This window comes from Oryctolagus cuniculus, chromosome 8 (assembly GCF_051225735.1).
Source record: "Oryctolagus cuniculus isolate XC-2025 breed Fujian yellow rabbit chromosome 8, ASM5122573v1, whole genome shotgun sequence".
In the NCBI taxonomy this organism is placed as follows: Eukaryota; Metazoa; Chordata; class Mammalia; order Lagomorpha; family Leporidae; genus Oryctolagus; species Oryctolagus cuniculus.
In genome coordinates this window covers 62,544,019-62,554,755 of record NC_142874.1, presented here as the reverse complement: position 1 = coordinate 62,554,755, position 10,737 = coordinate 62,544,019, and the positions used below count along the sequence as shown (strand labels likewise).

Here is a 10,737-nt window from a genome sequence, read left to right as displayed (position 1 = left end):
GACATGTCCTATTTTATATTAATTCCCAAGATGATATTCACTATATTTACCTAGTTAATGAGATTATAAAATTCAATTATCACTCAGTATGCTCAAAATTGGGTTTTTAACATAATAATTCTTCAGTTATGCATTATAAATACTTGTGTGTTAATAAATTAAATTTCATATATGCTTTCACTCTGTAAAATTGGAATGCATACAGAATTGTTTCTATTTCTCAATTATGTTAAATTATTACCTTTCTCATTTGTGCCTAAATAAATGCACTTCAGGAATTTAGATGTTGGATTTTGTTTGTGGCATAGTGGTTCTGACATTGCATATTACTGGGTGGTTGGAGTCGTGGCTACTCCACTTGCGATCCAGCTTCAATTAATATGCCTAGAAAGACAGCAAAGGATGATCCCTGTATTAGGGCTCCTGCCATCCACATAAGACACAAAGAATGAGTTCCTGACTTTTGGTTTCAGCATGATCCATCCTTGGTTGCTGTGGCCATTTAGGTAGTGAACCTGTGGATGGTAAATCTCTGTGTGTCTCTCCATCTCTCTCTATTTCTCTTCCTCTCTCTGTGTCATTCAGCCTTTCTAATAAGTAAATTATGAAGAAAAATATTTTGAGAGTGAACTTACATTTAAGTCAAACTTTTCCATCAACTTAATTTATCAAGTTTAAATCTATAGGTGAATATAACAAATCATCAGATAATACAAACAAACAAGAATTTCACATGTAGATTTTGGTTCTCTCTGTTTATTGGGAGAGGTGTTGTGACTGGTTCTGGGTTGAGCTACTAAATAAGTCTTGGCACCCAATACAAAATTGACACAGATCAGAGGTGTCTCCTTTTGTCATGACTGAAATTTTGGAGAATCCAGATGCTGTGGGTGCAAATGCTGGCTCTCCAATTATGTTCACGACACTACTTACTTTCCCCAGTTTCAAATTTATCTCATTAACTTTAAACAGAATTGATATTTCAAAATGTGAAACTGATTTATATGAAACATATATTTATACAGAAAATAAGCAAATAATTTTTGGAACACTGTCCACTTCAAAAATGTACTTTCAGAAAAGCACCATTGAAAGGAAATACATATTTTTGTCTGTATTTCATAAAAGAGAGATACAAATTTCTAATGAAGAATTTTCTTCTTTCTTCCCTTACTTTAATGTTAAAGCTTGGAAGTTCAAATATTCACATATCAATTTAATGATTCAAAGAATAATTTCTTGTGTTTCTCTACCAGGTGGCATGTGGGCTCAATCTGGAAGTCCCCGTTCTTGTTTCCCACAGGAAAACCACATATTCACTTCTCACAAATGGTCACTTCTTTTTCTCAATTCTCTTCCCAATACTTGCTGAAGGCTCTGCTCAGCACGCTCTATTTTGTGGGCATTTCATTTCAATTTATGTATCATTCCTCTTCCATACATCATTGTTGTTTTATATGACATAAATGAGAAGAGATGGTATGACATCTTGATTGATCTGGATCCCAAGTGTGCCCCTGTATCATGAGTCACAGTTGCATTTTCTAAAGTATGTGTTAAGTACTACCACCAAACATGCATCTGGGATCATTTTAGCTGTAGAATTTTCAAGTTTTAAGTTCTGTTTACAGAATTCATCTCCATCTTCTGCGGTCTATTATTTAAACAGGGAGGATAAATATAGATGAATTTGCTCCAGTCATCTATGGGTTGCATGGCTACCTGGGTCAACTCCACCCAAGCATCCACAGACTCCTCTCAAATTTAACACTGATTCAACACTGGTTTTGTTGTTGTTCTTTGTTTCTTTTAAGCTCTCGGATGCTCTATTACAACTGCTGGCCCTAGGATCATAAAAACTCAGCCATGATCCATGTTTGATGAACACAGAATGCCATTAGTCACAGAGCTAGGAACTAGAAACTTGTTATTCTGTTGCTGTTGCTGTTGCTGTAGGAAGGTAACAGGTCCTGTTACTTTGCTTGACAAGAAAGCAAAGAAGGCATTTCCCACCCTAGCATTTCTATCTTATTGAAAGTAGGTTACAGATGAAATCTGAGTTGTAAAGTAAATTGGGAATAGTTTTTAGCTTTTCCCAACAGAGCCGGGACTTGGTAAGCTGCCAGAGGATTGGAATGCACCTGAGAAAAGCCCTTCAGTCACTGAAGTCCGCTCATGAGACGATTCAATACCCACGAACTTGCCTTTTCTAAATTTTAGACTTCAAAAGAAAATCAGTAACAAGAATGCTATGCTGCCTAACATAATTTGAATATATACAGTAAAAATTCGAATGTACCTCTCCAAAATAGGTATCCATGAGATTTAATCCTTTCTTTAAAATTTATTTATTTATTTGAAAGCCAGAGTTACAGAGAGAGAGAGAGAGATGTTCCATCTGCTGGTTCTCTCCCCAGATGGCCACAACATCTGGAGTTGGGCTGAACCAAAGCTAGGAGCCAGGAGCCTCCTCTGGGTCTCCCAAATGGGTGCATAGGCCCAAGCATTTGGGCCATCTTCTACTGCTTTCCCAGGCCACAGCAGAGAGCTTTATAGGAAGTGGAGCAACTGGGTCTCAAAATGGTACCCATATGGGATGCTGGCACTGCAGAGGGCGGCTTTACACGCTATGCGCCAGCCCCTACTCATTTATTTGATCTTAACATTGTCTTAACATCTGAAAGTCGGTAATAATTCTAAAATTATCCAAATCAACTTATACTAAAACCTTGGAGGAAAATTAGAGGAAAGACAAGGCAAAAAATTTAATATGTGACATCGCAGGAGAGAAATAACACAAGGATATAGTATATATTTGATTTTATAACAGCTCATGGAGTTGTCTATAGCATTTTCTCTACTTATCCCTTATTTCTCTGTCCTATCCTGTTATCTGAGTTTCCAGATTAGATTTTACTTATGAACTAAACCCTTAGCTGTCTTGTCAAAACAGTGGTGTTATAATCCTTCATTAATGTTTACTATTTGCCAGAAAATCCAGGAGGCAAGTGAGGGGTATAGGTCCAGGTCAAATTTGTCTCCAAGATTGTGCAACCATAGCCATAGGCATTTCCAAAGGCTTTAGGTGACAGCCTCACAGACTTGCAAAACAGTGCACCTTGGTCTGTGGAAGGAACCACAGGCAAGGACTCAGGTGTCCTGAGTGGCCATCTTCCAGCACATCTGCATACTGGCTTAGGTTTCTCCATGGAGCCCCATCACTGAGGATCTTGGACTGAGGACATTTCAAACTACTTCTGATCATACCTCTTGCAGGGGGATATGGGTGGTAAGGAGAAAGAAAGACACAAAAGTGTTCACTTCAGCAGCACATGTACTAAAATTGGAAAGGTATGGAGAAGATTAGCATAGCCCCTGTGCAAGGATGACACACAAAATTGTGAAGCATTCCATATTTGTTTTCCTTTTCTCTTCTTCATACTGTATGTTGAAGTCTTTACTTAACAGAGTTAATCATATAGATATAGATAGATATAGATATAGATATAGATATAGATATAGATATAGATATAGAGTCGATTGAAAAAAGATCTCAGTAAAAAATAAGAGGAGGGATAAGAGAGAGAGGAGAAAGTTTGTAATTGTAAAGCTGTAATATGCAATCTTAATTGTCAAAATGATCATATTAAGTGTTAAAGTTAACATATAGATAGGATAGGAGTTAAAGAGACCCTATTTATAGTATCAAGTAATGCCTGCTAATAATAATAGAATTAAAAAGGAGGGAATGTGCAACATGGGAAGCAGTCCATACAGCAGAATCATAGAATGACAATCACTTTAAGTAAAACTCTGACCTCAGCCCTTAAGGCATTAGGATGTGTCTGTAAAGCCCCTGAGAGCATTTGAGACGTGGAAAGCCAGGACACTGTGGGAAAAAAAAATCCTACATAAAGGATCTCTGTAAGAGAGACCTCAGTGGAAAGAAGTGACCATCAAAGAAGGGTGTACTTTTCTCTGAAGGGATGAGAGAACTTTTACTTTGCTTATGGCCTTGTCTAAATACTGATTAGAGTGTGGGTTTGAAAGACTTCCATAACATTGGCAGCTCATGTCAAGAACTTGGGTAGCTGGCGCCATGGTTCACTAGACTAATCCTCTGCCTTGCGGTGCCGGCACACCGGGTTCTAGTCCCGGTCAGGGTGCCGGATTCTGTCCCGGTTGCCCCTCTTCCAGGCCAGCTCTCTGCTGTGGCCTGGGAGTGCAGCGGAGGGTGGCCCAAGTGCTTAGGTCCTGCACTCGCATGGGAGACCAGGATAAGTACCTGGCTCCTGCCTTTGGATCAGCGCGGTGCGCCGGCCACAGCATGCCGGCCGCGGCGGCCATTGGAGGCCTTTGTCTCTGTCTCTCTCTCTCACTATCCACTCTGCCTGTAAAAAAAAAAAAGAGCTTGGGTAATCATTGATGTTATACATGAGTGTTAATTGTTAAATCAACAACAGAAGTCACTACGCATTTACTCCTCAATTAGGACCTCTGTCCTAAGTGAGTTGTACTATAAGAATTAACCGTAAAATTTGTTCTCAAATAGTACTTTTTATGTTGTGTGTATTTGTGTGTGTGTGCATGCAAACTGTTGAAAACTTTACTGAGTATAGAGTTGGTCTTCTGTATATAAAATTAATTAAAAATTAATCTTATTTAAAAATGGGATGGGAGAGGAAATAGGTGGTAGGATGGGAGTGAGGGTGGAAGGGTGGGTACGGGGGGAAAAATACCACTATTTTCCTAAAGATTTACCTATGAAAATTGTATTCATTAAATACAAACTTTAGAATAAAAAGAAAGACACGCCATTTTCCCCCTTTCAATATTCAACACTCCTCACTTCTAGTCCTTCTTCCTTTTATCTTTCCCAAGCCTTGGCGTCCACGACACTTCTGTGCTCAGCTCCTTGGTAGTATGAAAATTCACACACCTGCCTCTGAGCTGATCCACTGACTTCTGTCTGCTGTGATTCCAAGGGGGACATGGAACCTGGGGAGACAGCCTTCCTACTGAACCTCCTGCTTTTCCTATCTTGGTGGGCAACTGCTGCCTTTGTTTCACTTGTTCTTTTACGTGTCTACCTCAACACCTGGCAGTCAACTCTCTTCACATCAGCACTTGACAATATTCAAAAAGTATTTTCGGTCCCAGAAACTCTTCCTACTTTTGCTATATTAGTTATATTTTTGATTAAAAAGGATTCAATTTACAACACATGGTGTAACATATTTCATCGTTCGATTAGCTGGCGTGCATAAATAATCCTTATAAGGGACTCCATTATCATAACTGCAGGTAAGATCACCTTAAATTTCTTTCTATGGATTTGATTATTTGGCCAGTTTATGACATTTCTGCCCACAGTTTTGTTCTTCCATGCTGTGTCCTACAGAGGTGAGCCTTACGGGGGTGGCCCCAACACATGTGCGATTTATCTCAAACTCATTTCCATGTTTATCACTTGGCACCTACTTCTTCTACTCACAGTATGTTTTGAAGCTTAGGTAATTACTTTAAATTCCTCAAAATCTGTACCCCTTCTCTCCAGAGTGTTTTGCAAATATGCTCCATCTAAATAGAAATACTTTTCATTTAACTCTATGGTCATAATTGATACTGTTATTTCAAATTTTGTTTCCTATGTGAGAAATTTAATTATTCCACAAGTATTAGTAATCTGTGTCCCACAGTTTTTATGCAGCCTGCAAAGTTATAATGGTATTTAAATTGTTAAAATAATATTTATTTAGAATGTTTATTTATTTATTTGAAAGTCAGGGTTACAGAGTGAGAGGGAGAGACACAGACATGTTCCGTCAGCTAGTTCACTCCCTAGATGGCAACAGTGGCTGGGGCTGGGCCAGGCAAAAACAGTAGCCATGAGCTTCTTCCAGGTACCGCTTGTGGGTGGCAGGGGCCCAAGCACTTGGACCATCTTCAGCTGCTTTCCCAGGTGGGCTAGCAGGGGACTAGATTGGAATTGGAGCTACTGGGACTCAAATCAAGTTATGGCTAGTAAAGCCACTGCTACAATGCTGCATCCTAAGTGTTTGCATTTTCAAAAATATTTTGTGACAAAAAATAAAATTAAATAAAATACAAATTTTGATGCGTCTATAAATATATTGGGTATCCAGCTATGATACTTCACTTATGTATTGTTTATATATGCTTTCATGCTACAAATAGAGAGTTGAGTAGTTGCAGTCATGCAACTATCAAAACAAAAAGCTTTATTAACTGTCTGACAATTTACACAGAAAGTTTACTGACTAAATTGCTCCATAATTTTATATATTTTAAATATATTACATATAATTTTATCTATCTGTCTCTCTGTTGAAGGACTTCCTTATGGTTCAGTTTTAAGCTCTGCTGTGTAATAGGCAAAAATATGAAATATGTGATCTCAGTTTTTTTACAAGTATGGAAGAATGATTTATTCACTAAATTTTTTTACTTGTAATTCATGAAGTGATTATCTTTCATTTTTATCTTATTGCCTCTTTCATACTAACTTTATAAATATAATTATCAAATTTTGTAGTAGAGTGATGTTAAAAATATGAGCTTTTTTCTGGTCCTTTTAAAAAACTGGAAATGTTCTCAGCATTATAATGACTTATCTAATTAATGAATTATCAAGTAAGTGGATTCTTTGGCTTAATTAAATATCTTCATTAATTTTTTGCTGCTTTTAAAAATAACATTTACACATTCATGCAAATAGGTTCATCTTTTTTAATCAGGTGCAGGGTTAATAATTCCAATTAGTTTAGGAGCAGAGTTAGTAATTCTAATAGCTGTTCAAACTGGAATATATCAAGATTCAGAGGGGCCAGCACTGTGGTATAGTGGGTAAATCCACCACCTGCAGTGCCGACATCCCATATGGGTACCAGTTCAAGTCCTGGCTGCTCCACTTCTGATCCAGCTTTCTGCTATGGACTGGGAAAGCAATGGAAGATGGGCCAAGTCCTTGGGGCCCTGCACCCACGTGAGAGACCTAAAAGATGCTCACGACTCCTGGCTTCAGATTTGCCCAGCTCCAGCCATTGTGGCCATTTTGGGAGTGAACCAGAGGATGGAAGACTCTCTCTCTCTGTCTCTGTACCTCTGCTTCTCTAAATCTTCCTTTCAAATAAATAAATAAATATTTTTTTAAAAAGACTCAGAGAAAGAATATTTCAGAATTTGAGCAGATAATCTGTAAAATATTTGTTTAATTTGTAAATAATTTTTATATACATTGCAATATTCAGAATTTTGGCAAAAGAGAGTCATAATATCAATGCATAATAAATTTGATTTTAATACTAATACATATTTATCAATGTATGTTACTTTTAAATTGTATGTTTATATTTATTTATATAATTATAAAGATAGGCACGATTAGTGTATTTTTAAAACTAGATAAGCTTGCTTTTTGTCACTTAATTATATAGACATTTATGTTTCATAATCCTTCATAAAGTTGCAGTGGCTTACTATGTTATTTATTATACATGTTATGTTCTACTATTCAAATTTTCTAAAACTATTTTTTGTTGATTCAAGCACTTGTAACTTTCAGCCAAAGAGGACAGATTTAGAAAGTATATTAATCTCATACTTGTTCCAGAAAACCAGAAATGCCATCTATAAATTTCTAAGTCTTATAATAAAAGAAGAGTATAAATTAAATAGATAAAATTTTGAAAAATAGAATTCACTTGGAGTGCCGCAAAGACAAATGGAAAGCAACAAACACAATTCATGTTACAGAAACTTAGCAAATGCTCAGAAATTGGTGGTATTCACACTATGTTAGAGTAGCACAGAACTAAATCCCAGTACAAGACTGTTTAGGAAAGGATGATACACATTATTCTACTTTAATTTACCTGGAAAGTCAATTTTCCCTTCACCACTGGAATAACCAAGACATATAAGAGGGAGGAATGCTAAGAACAGTTAAAAGTGATGTACCTCGTGGAAACAGAAAGTTTATTCACTGACTGTGGACACACACCAAACGAAATTCAGATGTCCAATAGAGGCATGAAAAAATGTTTATGATCACTAGCCATCAGGGATATGCAAATCAAGAGCACAATGAGGTTTTACCTCACCCCAGTTTGAATGGCTCTCAAACAGAAATCAAAAAAGCAAGAAACGCTGGTGAGGATTTAGGAGGAAGGGTAGCCTAATCCACTGTTGGTAGAAATGCAATCTAGTACAGCTGTTGTGAAAGACAGTATGGAGGTTGCTCAGAAAGCTGAAAATAGATCTACCATAGACCCAGCCAACCCATTCCTGGGAATTTACCCAAACAAAATGAAATGAGCACATGAAAGAGTTATCTGTACCCCAAGTTCGTTGCAGCTAACTTCATAATAGCTAAGATATGGAATCAACTCAGATGTCTATCAACTGGTGACTGGATAAAGAAATTATGGCATATATACACTATGGAACATTAATCCGAGTTTTTTTTTTTTTTTTTAAGAATCCCATCTTGAAACAAAATGGATGCAACTAAAAACCATTAGACTTAGTGAAATAAGCCAGTCCTCAAAACACAGATAATATATATTTCCCCTGTTCTGCAGTAACTAGTAGAGTATCTAAACTGTAATTGTAATGTGCTGGAATGAAATTGTCATTCTTAGATTCAATGATTGTTTACAGTTCTTGTCTTTGCTTTGCGGAACAGTGTTATTTTCTTCATATTATTTGAATTCTTTTTTAGTGTAGGGTTAATATCCTGAGTTTAAAGTAAACTGGAAATAGATCATTGTAAAAATTAAGAGTGGGAATAGAAGAATGGAGGAAGAAAGGTGGAAGCATGGGCATAAGAAAGGTAGGGTAGAAGTATCACTCTGTTCCTAAATCTGTATATATATGAAATACACGAAAATTGTACAACTTAAATAAAATTAAAAAATAAAAAGGCAGTACTATTATCTTATATTTGTTTTGTTATAGGTATGCTTGGGAATAACAATTAAAAACTAAGCAAACAATTACCCATTATAAATCAAATAATAAAAACTAAAGAAAACATTATGAAGGAAAAAAGACCCGGGCCTTCTAATCACTCAGCTTTGAGTGAAGACTAAATCTAACATATGGAACTTAATACATCTGTAAGTGAAATATGTAGAAAGTACTGTAAACATCAAGCTTAGAAATATTTTTCTCAGATCTAGAAAAAAATGATGCTGAAATTTATATGGAGACACAGGAGACCTCGAATAGCTAAAGCAATCTTGTACAACAAAAACGAAGCCAGAGGCATCACAATACCAGATTTCAGGACATACTACAGGGCAGTTGTAATCAAAACAGCATGGTACTGGTACAGAAACAGATGGATAGACCAATGGAACACAATTGAAACACCAGAAATCAATCCAAACATCTACAGCCGACTCATATTTGATCAAGGGTCCAAAACCAATCCCTGGAGTAAGGACAGTCTATTCAATAAATGGTGCTGAGAAAATTGGATTTCCACGTGCAGAATCATGAAGCAAGACCCCTACCTTTCACCTTACACAAAAATCCACTCAACATGGATTAAAGACTTAAATCTACGACCTGACACCATCAAATTATTAGAGAGCATTGGAAAAACCCTGCAAGATATAGGTACTGGCAATGACTTCTTGGAAAACACCCCAGAAGCACAGGCAGTCAAAGCCAAAATTAACATTTGGGATTGCATCAAAATGAGAAGTTTCTGTACTGCAAAAGAAACAGGAAAGTGAAGAGACAACCAACAGAATGGGAAAATATATTTGCAAACTATGCAACTGATAAAGGGTTGATAACCAGAATCTACAAAGAAATCAAGAAACTCCACAAGATCAAAACCAACAACCGACTTAAGAGATGGGCCAAGGACCTCAATAGACATTTTTCAAAAGAGGAAATCCAAATGGCCAACAGACCCATGAAAAAATGTTCACATTCACTAGCAATCAGGGAAATGCAAATCAAAACCACAATGAGGTTCCACCTCACCCCAGTTAGAAAGGCTCACATTCAGAAATCTACCAACAATAGATGCTAGAGAGGATGTGGGGAAAAAGGGACACTAACCCACTGTTGGTGGGAATGCAAACTGGTTAAGCCACTATGGAAGTCAGTCTGGAGATTCCTCAGAAACCTGAAGATAACCCTACCATTCAACCCAGCCATCCCAAATCCTTGGAATTTACCCAAAGGAAATGAAATTGGCAAACAAAAAAGCTGTCTGCACATTAATGTTTATTGCAGCTCAATTCACAATAGCTAAGACCTGAAACCAACCCAAATGCCCATCAACAGTAGACTGGGTAAAGAAATTATGGGACATGTACTCTATAGAATACTATACAGCAGTCAAAAACAACGAAACCCGGTCATTTGCAACAAGATGGAGGAATTTGGAAAACATCATGCTGAGTGAATTAAGCCAGTCCCAAAGGGACAAATATCATATGTTCTCCCTGATTGGTGACAACTAACTGAGCACCAAAGGGGAAACTTGTTGAAGTGACATGGACACTATGAGAAACAGTGACTTGATCAGCTCTTGTCCTGATGGTTGATGTACAATGTAATACTTTATCCATTTTAGTACTTTTTTTGTTCTAGTACTATTGGTTGAACTCTGTAATTAACACACAATTATTCTTAGGTGTTTAAATTTTAACTGAAAAGTGATCCCTGTTAGGAATTTGGAAAACATTATGCTGA

The 10,737-nt window shown here is 36.9% G+C and overlaps 1 non-coding gene across 1 annotated transcript; it reads left to right on the top strand.

Annotated features, from left to right (window-relative positions):
- Positions 1-3,313: 3,313 nt before the first annotated feature.
- LOC127483386 (U6 spliceosomal RNA) lies at positions 3,314-3,420 on the top strand. Its single transcript, XR_007909559.2, has one exon. It is a non-coding gene; the product is annotated as a U6 spliceosomal RNA (small nuclear RNA).
- Positions 3,421-10,737: the final 7,317 nt, after the last annotated feature.